Below are 18,084 nucleotides of genomic sequence, written 5' to 3'. Positions count from 1 at the left end.
TTCTGCCGCCAGGGTAAATAGGGAACATTCCCTCTCCTCCATGTGCGTTGCAGAGGAGAGGGGTTTCCCTTCGGGGGTGTCCCTGGTGGGGGCGGAGCCATTAGCAGGACTCGAGGGAGAGTCCGGCCTAGTGTGCTCCTGCATAGCCCTGAAATGGCCTAGTGGCCAAAAACGTTTGCTGACTTCTGGTATTGAGGATGTCCCTAAACACTTTACATGTGTAAGCCCATATTAGCAGTAATTATTTAAAATAAAAGAGAGAAAAAGAATAAAAAGAGTTTTTAGGTGGGAATTAAAAAGTTTTAGAGTTGTTTCACAATCAAACAATTAAATGCACAATGCCGTCATTGGCATGTCGTTGGGTCATAACGATATTTTGATAGAATTCATATTCTCCCCTACTGTTGGGACTTTTTCCTTCAAAAGATGCATATATTTGCTGTACATTCCTATCAGAAATTCAATATCACAACAAGATTGTCTATCTTATAAGTCTCACTTTCCCCTGATTTCCGCCCAATAAGGCGAAATGCGCCGGAATCATTGAGATCCGGAATCCTCCTCTACAATATAACTCTGCCCCCTTCAATAGGGACCCACTCCTTGGAGCTTAGAATTAGGAATATTGATGTCTAGCTAATTGTCCAGAAGTCCCACAAGGCTAGTGGACCTTTAATATAATATATTTACTTTGTGATAACCTATCTTTGTTTGAGTTTGTACCACTCTAAAACAATACACTTGCCACCTAAAAAAACATTTTAAAAATTTTTTTCTTCTCTCTTTTGTTTTAAATAATTACATGAACCCATCCATATGTTGGCACTCTCATTAAGTCTCATTCTCCCTTTCAGTCCATACATATTCATTATCCCCGGGGACCATTTGTGTTCTTCACTGTGGAGGGGAGGATTCATTTGCACTCCACCACCCTATATATAGAACAACCTATCCATTGTTTATGCTGGCTGTAACTGAAACAATGTTATATTTCATTCCAATAAAAACAGAAGTAATTAGGTGGTATTTAACGTTTGTGCAGAGATGGAGGTGAGACTCTCCAGTGTAAAAAAAATGTGGCTTCAAGATTAATTAGCTATATGGGATTGTTCTCATGGACTAACGTCCCTTCCAAAAATACAACAGATTTGGTTACTAGACAGTGACTACTGTAGCTGTTCTGTATTTTTGTTATGGGTGGATGAAGTTGCCCTCTGTGTTCCAATGCTAAAATATTTTCTTTCTTCCTTTACAAAAGAATCCATGTCAGTTTCTTGGACAAAACCACAAAATGAACTTTCTCATCTGAGTCATGTCTGCAAAAAATTAACTCGTTCACCACTTTGAATTTCAAAACCAAATTGAAATGCCACACTCATTCATTTTTCCCAGACAGAACAATTGTTTCAAAAACAGAACCCGAAATCTTTCAATGATCAATAAAGGCTTTTTTCTTGGTGATGTAGGCCAGTTTTTTTTCGATTGAATGTTCCCAACCGTGTGTTCCTCTGGTAAAGGGGTCTAAATATTCAAGGCTGATGTACTTGGTCTTCAGACTTAGAAATGAATGCGTACCTTCAGGGTTGGTCTGAAGTCTGTTCAGTCTCGTTACGGGACCAGTTTAGGATGCGCCTGGGATGGATTTACATTGACTTGTATAGAAGAATAAAATTGAAGTACGAAAAAATAATAATAAAAATGTATACTGATAAAAAAGGTCCAATTCAATAGTAATCATGTTTTTTCTCAGAAGAGGAAAAAAAATCAGAAGCATTTCTATTAAGTAGTGTTTTTTGTTGGTGCTGCGTTTCTAATTGCTATAAGCAGAGCACCATTTAGTAAATGAAGGGAAAGCACAAAGCTCTTTTATTTTAAAGTGTGGCAAGGGATGAAGGTGACCGCTAAAACCACGTGGGCTTCGGAGTGTAATTTCACAAAGAGCTAGTTGTTGCCTTGATTGAATTGTGCTTTCACATAAATGCTGGAGGCCTAGATTTCTTAAAAGCGTTTGAACTCCAGGCAGACAACTAAAGATCCCTCTGACATATATAGGAGGTTCTATGTGCCAAAGGATTTGATTTACCCAGTCTTAACATATACCCAGTCTTGCATGCACAGCCAGCTTGGTTTTAGTTTAGAAATACAGAATGATCAGCTCCCCAGCCACAGCCTTTGAATTTGTGAAAAGGAGTCCTCCCTGTGCTCTCCCCAAAAATGTTCCTTGAAAGCTCTGTACTCTGATTGGCCTCTATTATTACCCTTCCCACTGTCAAAAGCATTATAAGGAATTAAGACATTAAAGACAAGATAATAAAATACATAAGGGATGAAAAATGTTGTAGAGGAAATGCAAAAAAAGAAAATCCAAAAATGTGCTTTTGTCCCCGAAACGTTTTTAGGCCCAGATGCATTTCCCCCTTTAGTGCCCAATGTAAATACATTCCTATTAAAAAAAAAAATTTAACACACTATAAGGCATTTTATTTCATATTTCTCCAATTTGTTCAGGATTAAGCAATATATCTTCTTCTGATCATTGTCACTCAACTTTTTTTATGATGTATAAAAGTACTTAAAAAAAAACACAAAGCCCTACACAAAAAAAAGAACACCAGTATAATTGAAAAAAAAACAGTGGTAAGGTTCACATTTCTTTTAATATATTGAATAGAATTTATTAAGATTATTCAAAGATTGCTAAAGATTACATATAAACATAGTCTGAAGGTCAGTGAGACAGATTTTGCCACTATTTATTCAGTTTTGTCCTTGAAATTAAAAACAAAACATCATTTTTTAGAGTATTTTTTAAGGGTGGGTTTTTTTATTTATTTTTCTTTTGATTGATTTTTTTTCCTTTTTTTGTATTCAATTATTTGTGTACTTTGTAACAAAGTATTTTTTCACATTCTGACTTTTCTTTTGTTCTGTAATAAACAAATGAAACATAAAATCTGGGGGCTATTTACACCCAGAACAGGAACTTCTACAACCCTCAGGACCAATTTAAAGCCAAGTACATCCTTAAAACCAACCAAAATAAGGTTTTATTTTTTAGAGTAAAAAAAAATTTAAAAAAATCACCTGATTCTTGCCAAAATTTTGAGAAAATCAAAACTCCCATTTATGCTTATGTGTAGTCAGTCAGTGGGCAACATTTTGGCCTTTTCTTTTTGGGATGTTTTTTGGCTGTTTCTTGTATGTACATATTTTTGAATATAATACTCGGTCAGTTCTCTAATGCCTTTAGCTCAATAGTTATCAACCTACAAGGCTTAGGGGGGCTTGACTGCAGCCCCTGATTTCACCAGAGGGCCATATATATATATATTTACAGTATATAATGCTTTAGTAAATTGTCAATAATGCCAGAGTTGATATTGGGAGATGTTTGAAAACTCTGGACAAGCAACAGTTGCGAGACTGGAGCCATGCTGTAGAGGATGTTATAAGAGATTGCTAGAGACCACTCTACATCCCCTGTCCTAATCAATTCTTCTAAATCTAGTGACCATGAGTCTCCCTGAAAATCCTAACAATTTGTCTCTTACAATAATTAGTTGCCTTTAGAAGAAAACCTCCAACGTCTTTCTGTCTGGCCGTACTCTCTGGAGGACAGTTGACCACATGAAGCTAATTATCTGAGACAGGTTAATCCATGACCACAGAAATGACTCAATCGCGCTTCACTGAATTTTTAAGGTGATTGCAGCAAACAAAACAAATGTAAGTAATTAGAATGTTTTAATGAGAAAACAGCAAATTTATGAAAACTCACACCCATTGACATTAGGAATTCTGTTTATGGTGAGTAATGATAAATAAAGCTTTGAATTAACCAGTTTTTTATATTCCATTTACAAGAGAATCCAACATGAGAACTTCAAGTGGATTTCTCAGTACCCTTACAAACCCTTCTGTGCTCTATCAAAAATTGTTCAAAAGATTAATACACCATTTTGGCATATTAAAGCAGGTTCAGTTAGGCTTAGGCTAACGGGTTGGGTGGGTAGCAACACGGCTCTGGTTCTTTTTGAGTTGAAAGCTAATGATTTATTGTAGAAATGCATAGAAATGTGTTCCTATACCTACCTGGTTTTTACTCTTAGGATGGGAGCAACATTGCAAGCAGTAGCCCTGCTGATTTGGGATTGGGGGCTGGTGATAGGTGCACAGGAGCAATATTTTCAGGTAAACCACATTGCTGACACAAGATTATGATATTTTAAGGTGTAAATTATTTAACCCATATTACGATCCCGCATTGGGGTGCCTGTGGGGCCAGTGTTAGGATCGGGGGTGCCTGTGGGGGCAGTGTTAGGATCTGAGGTGTCTGTGGGGGCAGTGTTATGATCTGGGGTGCCAGTGGGGGCAGTGTTAGGATCTGGGGTGCCTGTGGGGGCAGTGTTAGGATCTGGGGTGCCAGTGGGAGCAGTGTTAGGATTAGGGGTGCCAATGGGGGCACTGTTAAGATCTGGGGTGCCAGTGGGGGCAGTGTTAGGATTAGGGGTGCCAGTGGGGGCAGTGTTAGGATCTGGGGTGCATGTGGGGGCAGTGTTAAGTTCTGGGATGCCAGTTGGGGCAGTATTAGGATCTAGGGTGCCTGTGGGGGCAGTATTAGGATCTGGGGTGCATGTGGGGGGAGTGGTATTATTCGGGGTGCCTGTGGGGGCAGTGTTAGGATCTGGGGTGCCTGTGGGGGCAGTGTTATGGTCAGGGGTTCTTTTAGTTGGTCAGGTCTTGGTTCAGCAATGTTATATTCCCCAAAAAAGAGGTCAGCTGATTCCCTGAATATACTGAATCACCAGGTTTTTCTATCAATCGATTTTTTCTTCTCCAAAAGCGTGCATATTCTAAGATGATAATACCAAGATTCCACATGGATTGGCCATCACGGAGTCCTGACCCCAACCCTCTTGGATTGCATAAGATTTTTAAAATGATCCCACTCTGAATGTGTGCCATAATCCAAGCTAAAGGTGATCCATTGATGTATTACTTTTTTTGCTAGATATACCCTCGTTGTGGGTAATAGTGGTCACGGCTTGAAGAACCAGATATATTCCATTCTCAACAGAAGTACATAGTTACATAGTAAGTCAGGTTGAAAAAAGACATTAAGTCCATCAAGTTTAACCACTGGGGAAATAAACAAATCACAGATAAAAACCTTTTGGACATAGTTGATCCAGAGGAAGGCAAAAACCCCGGGTACAATTGGTCCATCTGGGAAAAGAAATTCCTTCCTGAATAATACTGGAAGTTTGTTTATATCACATAGTCTTATCTGCCACGGTGTGGCTAGTTGAGGAGACAATACGTTCTTCTACCATCCCCATTTGTTAAAAAGACCTTCTACCATTTATAGTATTCCCTTATGACCTCCAATGTGAACACATTCATTGTGGTCTCATCAGACACTCTTTGTATTACCTGTATTCTCTTATTCAACAACTATGTAAGATCATGGCTTCCACAATCATTCCTTTGATGTATACATTTATTGAGACAGTCCATTACATTGCATAATTGATTGCTACATTTATAACATTTTACTGTAAGTTATATTTATATTGGACAGGTTGATTGTCCCCACTTGTTTTTGGTTGAAATTGGCACAGCCACATATAGAATGTTGTGTACAGGGAGATCAGTAAGCTAATATTTTTATTCTTAATAAACAGGATTTATATAGCGCCAACATATTACGCAGCGCTGTACATTAAATATCATTGTAGGTATTGTGAAGCTGCAGGAGGGAGAAGAGAAATGCCTAACATATCAGCATGCCTTGCTACATGTCTTTGAAGAAGGAATTACATTATCCTGTAACAAATATGGAAGTTTTCATTACCAGAATCTATAGGAAGGCAAAGACAGGGAGATGAAGAGCTCTAGGTAACTTCTAATAATTCTGATTTACAGATATATTGTGAGCTTAAAGGGTCTGATAAGGCCAGATGCTTAATATTTGTAGAAAGGGTGGGGTTGATTTAAAAAACTGTCTGAAAAGAGATCTCAATGAATTGTAAGTACTAGTAATTTATTTCATGTTCATTCCTTTTTTGCCACCAAGAGGTGGGTGGTTCCAGGTGTGGCCAGCAGATGTCAGTGTTGTAGCCTAATTGCAAAAGCGTGATTCCCAGTGTGGCCAGCAGATGTCAGTGTTGTAGCCTAATTGAAAAAAAGTGTTCCCCAGTGTGGCCAGCAGATGTCAGTGTTGCAGTGAAAACTTTTATTTAATAAGCACAGCATGTTGGCTTTTTTATTAAAGCAAGTCTAGGCAAACATTAAACATAAATCATTTGTCTGCTGTTTACTTTCAACAAAGTGCACTGCCCTTGTTAAATGCTGGGCCCCATGGGCCCTTTGCTTTTGGGTGGTAATATATCAAAATGTTGCTCTATTTGTGCTTCTGGCAGTAGACTTGAAAGGGGATGATCATGAGTATTCTTCTCATCTCATTGTATATAGTGCAGGCATATTACACACACATGTTGTCGCTATAAAAATACTAGGTAATATTATTTCTAGGGACAGTGTTTGGGGTGGAAGAAAGTTTTGCATATTGTTGGGATGTAGGAGGAAACCAGAGTGCCTGGACACAAACATTGGGAGAAAATAAAAATACATGCAAATGTTGTCCTAGCCAAGATTTGAACCTGGGACCCCTGTGCTATGGTGTTTTTACCTATCCTGTCCATCTTATGTATGACCATGTGAAGCCAATTCGTGCAAACCTTCCCCCAAGGGTTGTCCTCTGCGTTTTCTCCTATGTCCGGGGGATTTAGGATGATGTCACAAGGATTCTCACAAGGCTTTGCGGGAAAAAAAACTGTAAATAGAAATAAAACTGGGAAGAAAACTTAAATAATTTCCCAGAACTTTTGCCTCAGCAGCAATAAAAGAAAAAAGGTCCTCACAATCTTATGTCTCATCATAGTCATTTGCCATTAATTTTGGGGGGAAGCTAATTAGCCTAACAGAAAGTTTTTGGAATGTGGGAGGAAACTCACGCAAACACAAACTCCATGCAGAAAGTGAATTGAACCTGGGACCTAGTGCAAAGGCCAGAGTGCTAACCTCTGAGCCAATGTAATATAGATACAAAGTGGAAATCTTCAGCTGTCATTCAGGAAGTTTGGGGTTCCGGGGTGTCTCTGCTCTTTATAGGGGGTTGTGGCCACCTCCGCACTTTCAATGTATTCATTACTAAGTATGACCTAAGTTGGGAGCGCAATCCAATCAACACAACCAACCCAAAATGGTTGTCATATTTGGCATAGACTAGGCAACATTTTATCAAATAAAATAAATGTTCAATCTGATAAAAAGAACAATTGATATGTAAACCTAATAAAAATATGGGTCTGTCTTCATTGATTGTGGCCAAAAAATCAGTTGGAGATTAATTAGGAAATGCAATTTTTTATTGATTCAGCTAAAATGCTGAAAATGGTTCAATAATCAAAAGCAAGCCATTAAAACAATTATACAATTGATCATTTTCAATTAAGGAAATATGATTAGCCGGCTGAAGCATACATCTAAAGCTGTGTACACACGTGCAATAATTAACGTTGGAAACGAATGACTAACAACCGTCTGTCCAATAATCGTTAACAAAAAAAGTGCACAACGGTGCCGCTCAACGGGGATTTTCACTGGAAACGAACAACTGTCCCGGGGGATCTGATTCAGTGATCATGGATTGTTCTGCGGTACACTTTCTCCTGTACATGTAACTTCCTGCGTCGTTCAAACGATCGTATCTAGCATGTGTACATTATTGGTGGATTATATTTGAACGAACTTATTGTTACACCATGTACAGAATTGTGCACAATACGATCGTTCAATATAATCGTGCATAATCCTTAATATTGCACGTGTGTACCTAGCTTTATAGTATATGCCCTAAAGGCAGTATGGTGGCTCAGTGGTTAGCACTTGGCTTTTGCAGTGCTAGGTCCCAGGTTGGAATCTCAGCTAGGACACTATCTGCATGGTTTGCAGTTTCTCTCTACGTTTGCATGGATTTCCTCCCACCTTTCAAAAACATGCAGTTTAAAGAGGAACTAAACCCAAAACTACAAAAAAAAAAATACACTTACCTTCAATCCCGCAGGGCAGTCCGATCGCTTCAGGGGTGTTCTGCGTCGTCAACATCTTCTCTTACTTCTCATCCTACGTCACCCAACCCAGGCGTGAGATGGGGTGATGTAGGATGAAAAAAAAATTGCTAATCTTACTGCGCATATATGTTAAATCGGCAAAATTTCTCCTTCTGCTCATTCCTGAGATGTGGCAGCACAGTGGCTCAGGGGTTAGCACTCTTGCTTTTGAAGCGCTAGATCCTAGGTTCAAATCCCAGCCAGGGCACTATCTGCATGGAGTTTACCGGTTCTCCCCGTGTTTGTGTGGGTTTTCTCCGGGTACTCCAGTTTTCCTCCCACATTCTAAAAACATACAGTTAGGTTAATTGGCTTCCCTCCAAAAATTGACCTTAGACTACATTAATGATAATTTGGTAGGGACATTAGATTGTGAGCCCCTTTGAGGGACAGTTAGTGTCACCACTATGGACTTTGTGCAGCGCGGCGTAATAGGATGGCGCTATATAAATACTGCGTAATAAGAATAATAATGTGAATAATGAGAATAATGCCTGATGTAGGTATCCTGGAAGGCTTTGCACGCCCATTGATTCTCGACCACCTAGGCGATCGAGAATTAGGGGGCAGTGCTGCACCCTTTTTTTTTTAAAAATAAAAGGTGTTGCACCTAAAAAAACAAACAAACACACAGAATTTTTACTTAACATAAAAGGGTTGTCCACTCTTTTATGTAAGGGGAAATTTTGAGTTTAGGTACGCTTTAATTAGTCCTCCCACATTGTCCTTAGACTGTATTAATGACATATGGCTATGATAGGGACACTAGATTTTGAGCCCCTTTGAGGGACAGCTAGTGACACAACTTTGGACTTTGTAAAGTTCTACATATTATGTCAGCACTATGTAAAAACTGGACAATAATATTAAATGCCTACCATGAAACTAGAACTAGGAGCCCAACTTTGCAAAGGGTGTGGATGTCCCATATATTTGCAAAAACTTTTAATATGAAAACACTTTTGGATTTTTTTGCTAGATAGAAAATCAGTGTGAAATTTCTGTAGCTGGAAGTGATTTTTTATGATAGTTTCTACAGACAGTAGAAGGAATGAGCACTATTCAGTTATGTGGAGAGGGAAGGATGAGTCAGAGACACCACAATGCGTCCTCCTCTCTAGAATATGACAGCCATTGACAATGCTTGGTTGCTTAGCTTGCTTTAGAACACTAAACAATATCTGGGGACCGCTAAGTTGGGGTGAATGGCTGCCATATTTTTTGGAAGAAGAGACAGCGAGGTCCCCCTGGCTCATCCTCCTCTCTCCATAGAACTGAATAGTGCTCATTTGTTCCACTGCCCCTGCAAACTATGACAAAAAATCACTTCTAGTTACAGAAATTTCACTTCTGTGCAAACTCTTTTTTTCATACAGATAAAAATGAAAAAAATAGAATATTAAAAAATCATATTGACATTTTTTGTAAAAGGGAAAAAGGTGCAACCCAACATTGACAGACTATGATTTGTTGGTGAATATACAGAAAATCATACCAAGAAGGTATAACAATCATTTACATAGATGTAAAAAATAAAAAAATATATTCATAAAGGCAGAATTCCTTAAAAAAGTTGGGAGCTGCTGTTTTAACAGATCAGGACTTTGAAATATGTTCCGTGGGACGTAGATCTATTCATCTGCCCAAAGGGTTAAATTTTGGTCTTGCTCTTGTTGACCTCTGATAGGAACTGCTTGCCTCTATTAGCATGAATTCCCAGAGATATCCTGCTGTTGCTGGGAAGAATCGTGACACAATGGGATCAAAGATTTCGGAAGCTCTCCCCTCTCAGATCCAGATTCTATATTAGGGGACATGATTGAAGGAACCCTCTAAGAATAAACTCTACTGGTATCCACTACTGGACTTTTATGGAGATTCAGCAGGCAGCAAGATTGTTTGTACGTGATACTTGGGACTGGAAAACAGAGGAGAGGTTAGAAGATTAAAGAGTTCCAAGAAAATTGGCAGAAACTATAAAAGCTGAGTTGGGTTTTAGTTGTAAAGGGCATGTGGATTAAAGAGGAATTCTTAAAAAATACACAGTTACCTTCCATGGAGTCAAGCCGTGTATCAAATCCAATAAAGTCTTCTTACCTTCTTTTTGCTCCAGTGCTGCCATCTGAAGTCCTGACATCTTCTGAGGATGGCATCTGGCTTGAGTTGGAAGGACCAGAAAATATCTATGTAAGGGACTAGCTCATCATCAATTTTTAGGGAATTACACAGCATGGAGCGTTTCCGTCCCTGGCAAACATCAGCCATTGGAAATGCTTCCTGTGCTCTATCTGTTACAATGTCCTTTGGTGTCTCTGAGGACTACTGTACCATGCCCAGCCATGCCACTGTTTCTCAACCAGGGTTCTGTGGAATCCTAGGGTTTCTCCAAGGGTTGCTAAGAGGTTCCTTGAGCAATTGATGTTTCCCAGGTCATTTTAACTGGCACTAATGATTTTTTGGCTATTTATAAGGGTAACGTTTTTACCAATGAGCTGCAATGTAATAGGTCTTATTCCGATTGACCACCATACTAATATACCATGAGCTGTGGGTATAGTACATATGGAAGGGATCCCCCGAAGACCAGAAAGTTATTTCAAGGTTTCCCCATGTTAGGAAGGTTGTGAAAGGCTGTTCTATGCTATAAACAATAAGAGAATGGCGTGGTAGGGCCCTATCAGGTTTCGGTAGTCCTGATATTACAGTAGGGTAAATTAGCAATGGCATCCTAAGACTGGAGGTATATTACTGGCAGTATCACCAGGATAAAAAAAGAAGATGAATGATCTAGTAACTGTCTTATAGATTTATATACACTTTAAGTGTGCAATGAGCTGTGAATTCTTTTTAAAGAGGAACTAAACTTATTGGTGGGTGGTGAGCTTCTGACTTCAAAAATAAATGCGAACTCACGGATTATGGCACACACTTGTGAGCAGCCACCCTGCAGAGATTACAGGCCCAAGACCTCTCCTCAATGCATCCTCAGAAGATGCCTTCTTTGCCACCAGCTCCAAAGCAAACTTTCATAGGGATGCCAGTCTTCTTTGACCATTGGATGGCCATTGATGATGTAATGCCTTCACATGCGCAGGAGTTACCATGTTACGGCGGCTGGCTCTGTGGTGCGGTGCTGCACACAGAGCTGTATAGTACAAGACGTATGCACCATAGAGAACTTAAATAAAAAGAACACCAGGAGCCAGGGGTTAGAGTGGTTGTAACTAAAGAAGAAAGTAATAAGTACATTTAGGGGCATCTCAGCCAGGACACTAAGTATTTGCAATTTGTAGGCTTTCTATGGGTTTCTTTCCGCATTTCAAAAACATACTGGTAGATTAAATGTTGTCCAACACCACTCAAAATTTAGTTGTAGACGATGTAAAAGGCATTAGACTATGACTATGGTAAGAACATCACATTGTGAGCTTCCCTGAGGGACAGTTGATGACAAGACCATGGACTCAATGTAAAGCACTGTATAATAGTTTGGTGTGTATAAATACAAGATAATAGTAAATTTACCAGGAGCCCTGGGTTGGGTTGATAATCTCCTACAAAACAATTTATCTGTAAAGATTACCTAAATCTAATTTATGCAAACCAACTTAGGATATACATGTTTTGTAGTGGTGTTCCTAGAATTTGTTGCAGTTTTGTTCTAGGGGCCATTTGGCTGAACTGGTCCAAAAATTTAGATTTCTAAATGTCTTAATCTGGAAAATCATTGGTGTCCACGGGGGTAAATTCTGGTGGTTTCTTATGACCTCTGGAAATGGCATGGAAAGGCCATTAAATGTGTGAAGAACAATGTACTAAATATTAACACAAAGAAGATCTAAACAGCTACGGCAAGGGCCATTCCATAAGGCTTGGAGGGAAACATGGGGAAGTGCAAAACCTTCCATTTAAGGTTAGTTGGGGTCCTTTTATTTATTTATGTATTTTACAAGGGTGATTATGATCAGTGGTCATGAGAACAGATGACACATGTAGAAAATAACTGTCCCTTTTAAGAACAGTACTTGATAGGCAGCATATCCTTACCACAATTTCCTTGTAGCTTTGAGTGTTCTCCTCCCTTTTTAATGTTCCAGCTCCTCTTCCTACATTCACCATAATATAAAATAAATCCAATAAACCCAGCAGGGATGCTAGGAACCCCTTATGATATCTTCAGCGTGTATGCAGATCTAGGAACTTTAGGAGCTCAGAGATCTCTGAACTGCAGCTTAGAGATCTTATTAGGAAAAACCCAGAGATATCAGAATCTAGCAAATGGTTAAAATCACCAGGATCTACCAAACATAAAATGTTAGTTTGTGGGAGACTGTCCTTTTAAATAATATATTTATTTACACCGATCTGTAGAATAGTCATAAAAAATGGACAATTCTGCAACGACAGCCAGGTATGACCCCAACAGTTGCAGTTGTGAGCTCTGATTTGTCTGTTTTGCAGAATTCTTTTAGTGTGCTAAACTCTAAATTTAATGAGCAGGACTTGTGATCTTTCTATCCCTGGTATATACAGAAGACCACCAATCTGCTCAGAGTCTCAGACAACCCTGGGGAGATAACGCAATGGATGCCTGGAAGTTTGAGGGTTAAATCGACTCTGCGTGCTTAATAGAATCAGAGTAACTGTCCAGCTGGGAGAAAACAAGACAGCCTCACATCCGCTATACACAAGTCATTACTTCATTAGTGGCTACTGTAATGTTTTCCAGCGCAATGCAACTTCCTGCAGAGAGCGCGGAGTCTGCTATAGGAGACCGCTGCCAGGAGATATCTCTTGTACTAAGCAAGATCTGTTACATAACGTCACCCTTTAAATTAAATCCATGTCTTAAGACCACCTTTAACTGAACAGCTAGTACTAATTTAAATTACACGCAAGACCCTGTTTTACGTGCCACTAAATATGGAATATAGTGTGTAGTCTTAGCCGTGTACGAAGGTAGGACAACATTTAAAGTTACCCGTGCCACTGCCCCGCCTTCTGACTATTGTATAGGCACCTTGTGAATAGTAATAAGCTAGCAACACTCAATGCAAAGGGCCTGATTTATTAAAGCTCTCCTAGACTGGTGACGATAGACTATCATGGGAGAACTTCGGTGGTCACCCAGGTTTTCTCATGATAGTCTATCTTCTCTAGTTTTGGAGAGCTTTGATAAATCAGGCCCAGTTGCTCTCATTGTAACCTCTCCATGTTACCATCCCTTCCTATAGATAGGCTTACGAAAGAGTCAAGCCCACTGTGCGTCTGATTCCTTACATATTGGGCATATATTGTAACAGATTCCACTACAATAACCTGAAATATAATTTTACAACTTTTGAAAAAAATACATTTAGTAGGTTAAATCACACTGTCTGGGCAAAAAAATTACCCCAAGGCTGTGAGTGCAGTGTTATGATCCGGGGTTGCTTCCAACGGTCAGGTCTACGTTCAGCACTATGTGCCCAAAAAATTAGGTCAGCTGTTTTTTCCATCAGTGGATTTTCTACCTTGATAGTACAGATGACAAGGTGAGGATTCAATGGGCTCAACTTGTGGTTTAGGGAGCAGGAGACATCATCTTCACACATCGATTGGCCACCACAGAGTCCAGACCTGAACCCCGTTGAGAAACTTTGGGTTGTGCTGTGAAGACTTTACACATTTGTCCCATTATCCTATCATCAATCCAAGATCTTGGGATAAAATAATGCATCTGTGAATGTAAATAAATTCTGTAACATTGCATAAGACTATCCAGGTATTGGTTGTGTGACTTGAGTATGAATATTTTCTAGGAAGCTATGAAATCTCTGGAAGAGCTTGCTCACAGAGACGGTTTTTCAGCTGTTAAGAATTCAGTTTTGTAGTGGTTGAATGTTTAGAAAAAGTCAATAAACCACCAGGCCCTCTCATTATAATCTAAAAAGTTGAGTCATCGTTTCATGCTTTGTGTAGCGTCTGTCAGGTTGTCCTGTTAACCATGTCCATGGACTTTATTATAAAGGCTTTAAAATATCTTCATTAAATACAGTTGACAACGGAAAATCTGACCACCCATAATCTGGTTGCTTCAGATATGAATTTCGGATTGCATTTTCAATGCAGGGACTGTAGTACACTGTTTGGCCACTAATGTTTTGATGGCGCTGTTTTGCAGAAACAGCTGTTAGGTCTTGTTTGCTACATTGAATACTCCTTTAGACGTCACTGCTGCCTGGAACTGTGCCAGATGTCCACGAGTGCTGCGAGAGGACGTCTGGTCTGTGTGTGAAGAACCTTTCAAAAATCCGGAATTTTCAAAAACCTGGCACTCCTCAGGTTCGGAGGTTGCCGTATTTTTTGTGTCAACTGTAGTCTTTTAATGGTATACAAATGACGTGTTTCTGCTTCCTTACCATTTATTTTGTAGACAACATAATACTGAACAAACACTCCTATAGCGACCTTTGGGTGTAATATATTGCCTGTCAACTGCCCTGAAACAACCACCTGCACCAACTATTGGATGCCAGTATTGAACATGGGCACCCTATAAGTGGTAACTGCACGGTAAATCTGTCCATGACCCCTATGGACATCAATAAATAGAGAAGGAAAAGGTGCCAACATCCTCGTGTGCCATCAGCGTTGTGGTGAGGTTATTTATTGCCATTTTATCCATGTTACTTTTATTAGACAAGTTTTTTTTTTTTGGAATAGTATGACTATAAACCCCGTGATGACTAGAATCCATAGATAAACCTGTTACTCTACACATGGTTTCATTGATCATTGCCTAAAGTTCTGGGATCATGAGGACTGCTTTGATGCAAGATTAAACAGTGTGGATTTTTTTATTCTGAAAAACGGCCGTAATGCAAAAATTACAAAAATCATTTATATAGCGAGTGGGTAATATGAGCAATTTTCCCCTTTCTGTGTATGGGCTGCCTCCTAGCAGTGTGTGCTTTGCCTGTGTGTATTTTGTGTGTGTTGTTTTACTGTGCTGCAAATGTATTTAAAAAGTTTATCCTAAACCGCTAATTTTTAATTTTGAGGCAGTCAATGTTTAACGGTCATTAAAAAACAGGAGACGGTACTGTCATTACATAGTTATCCTTTCTATTGACCTCAGATGGGGGGTTGGCCAAGTTTTGGAATAAGCATGAATTTCCATGTTGTCAGAGCATTCATATTCAAGCCAATGGAGGAGGAAATGGGTAAACAGGGAAGGAGACACCGCCAGCTCCAACTAATCAGTAGTGATCCAACAAGTTTTTCAAGCCAGAATACAGTTACTCCGTGGTAACTCTGAGGCTTGTGCCCTAGACAGCTTCTCTGGCCAGCCATAGATATTATATTGCCAATGCATCCTATGATACCCATGAAATATATTTGGAAAAAATACAATAAAACGTTTTCTTAAGAGAAAGCCAAAGACAACAGAACATAAACATTACCATCAAATTACAACCATTGTGCATGTTTAAGGAAAGATCATAGCAAGGATGATTTTTTTGGTGATCGGATCTTTTACCCGCCATCTCACGAAGCATCGAAAACCGAGGCAGCTATGACATTGCCTTATGTTCCTTGCTTCATCATGTTTACAGACTTTTTTAATATATGTGTATATATATATGTAATTCTTTCTGATGTGTAATTTGCCTACCCTGTGCCACATGTCTACTGCAATTGGGTTTCAGATTCCCATACTGAAGGAATGAAAAAGCCTTCCTAAAGGAGGTGACATACAGGTCAGATGGATGTCCACTGAAGGTTAAAGTGGAACTATACCCAAAACAAAAAAACTCACACTTATCTTTCCTTTCACAGAGCCCCTGATTTCTCTTTGTTTGGATCCCACGCCCTCCCGGAATCTACCTTTACCCTGGCGCAGAGGAAGCACTGGGCGCCGCCATCTTCCTCTGTCTTCTTCCTTCTTCTAGCTACGTCACCTGATCTCACACTGCGCAGGCGCCAGATTGGTGACGTAGCCTGCTGCAAATGGGGAAAAAAAGAGTGCCAATCTTCTTGCGCATGCACGTGATTGGCATTTCTTTTCCAATAACAGAAAAAAGCCCCTTCTGTGCATGCCTGGGATTGTGATGCAGCCAGAAGCCTCCTGAGATGTGTGACGTAGGTGTCCCGGGAGGCTCTGCACTCCCATTCGCAATAAAGACAGAAGGGGACGGTATTCACCCTGTTTTGTTAAAATAGATAAATAAATTTATTATTACCTTGTCCTCCCTTTTATGTAAAGTAAAAATCCTGGTCATAAGTCCACTTTTAAATGCCTTTTATGTAAAGTAAAAATTCCGGTGATAGGTCCACTTTAAATGCACCTGTCAATGACTTCTGACCTTAAAAACATCTCAAACATTTTTAAATAGCACCCCAATACGAAAGTGCAGTAGTTGCCCCAACTCTCTGGAATGGTCTTCCTTGTCCTGTTCGGCTTGCTCCTTTCTGCTCATTAAATGAGCCAACTACTTCCCACCACTCCATATCTCCTTCCTATTGTGTGTTACCTCCCCCCACCACTTAGATTGTAAGCTCTTCGGGGCAGGGTCCTCTCCTCCTCCTGTGTCATTGTTTGTACCTGTCTGTCATTTGCATTCTCTATTTATTGCACAGCGCTGCGTAATATGTTGGAGCTATAAAAAATTCTGTTTATTAATAATAATAATAGGTGTCAAAAAACCTGCGCCATGCATTGTACTGCACTGTTTTAAAAGATTGCTGCATTTTTTTTTTCTTGATTATTTTCATGTGCTTGCCTAGTAGTGTGCATGCCAATGTATGTGTAGGAATGAATGTGCATTTATAGATTCCCTATAATGCCATTGGGTCCCGCAGTCCATAGTAAGAACCAGGCTCCAATAAAAGAATGCAATTTTCTCTGAAATGCAGTAATACTCAGAAATGTTAATGGAAACTAATGAACTGCAAAAAGGCCGCATTCATTGTGCTGCATGCATTGTAATGCATATTTATGCGGCTGGCTGGACTATCCTTATCACAGAGGTGTGAACTGAGCCTAAAGGAGTCCAGAAGCACAGATACCATATTTATAAAACTACATTTGTATTGCACAAAAACCCAATAACGCATGTTAACGCAATACATTTTACAGTAACTCTTGTGTGTGCGCATTTCAGTGTCTGGGAACAAACAGCGAACTGCGTTAAAAAAATCTGTTACTACCTTCATTGTTAAAGAAGAACTTAAACTGAAAAATGCCTTAAAAAAAAGTCTGATCGATCCGGAGGTGTTTTGTATCGGGTCTTGCGTCGTCCTGGTGCCGCCATCTTCACCTTTTTCCTGGTTTTTCGTCCCATGTTACCCGACCCAGGCCCGAGATCGGGTGACGTACATTGGAAAAAAAAAACTTGCCGATCTCACTGCGCATACGTGACCGACAAATGTTTCTCTTCGTGCGAAAAAGCTCCTTCTGCGCATGCTCGAGATACTTGGACATGCGCAGATATAGCACCCAAGAGCCTGGGTGATCGAGAATTAGGGGGCCGTGCAGAGTTGCAGAGTTTTTACCTTACATAAAAGTGTGGTCTACCCTTTTATGTAAAATGAACTTTCTGAGTTTAGGTAAACTTTAAATGTTTGATTTTACTTTTTTTTACCCCTGTGCACAAAACTTTGTGAACATTAACACACCACAATGCAGCAGAGCAGTTTAAATGGCCCCTAAAGCAAGTCAATGAGTATGTGAGATCATATGTGTGTGTGCAGGGAACACTTTCTCATATCCCAGAGACTGGGAGCAGATCAGGAGGAGGAAGGGAGTGAGAGGAGGGGAAAGAGAAATCTGCAGCCATTGCCCAGCCCAACCCCTAGCAATCCTGGGGGAGGGGAGCTCCATAGCTCAGTCTGTGTTTATTGCAGCTTCTGCCTGTATTTATGCAGA

This window comes from Pyxicephalus adspersus, chromosome 12, assembly GCF_032062135.1.
Source record: "Pyxicephalus adspersus chromosome 12, UCB_Pads_2.0, whole genome shotgun sequence".
Lineage (NCBI taxonomy): Eukaryota > Metazoa > Chordata > Amphibia > Anura > Pyxicephalidae > Pyxicephalus > Pyxicephalus adspersus.
Note: the sequence above shows the minus strand (reverse complement) of the source record.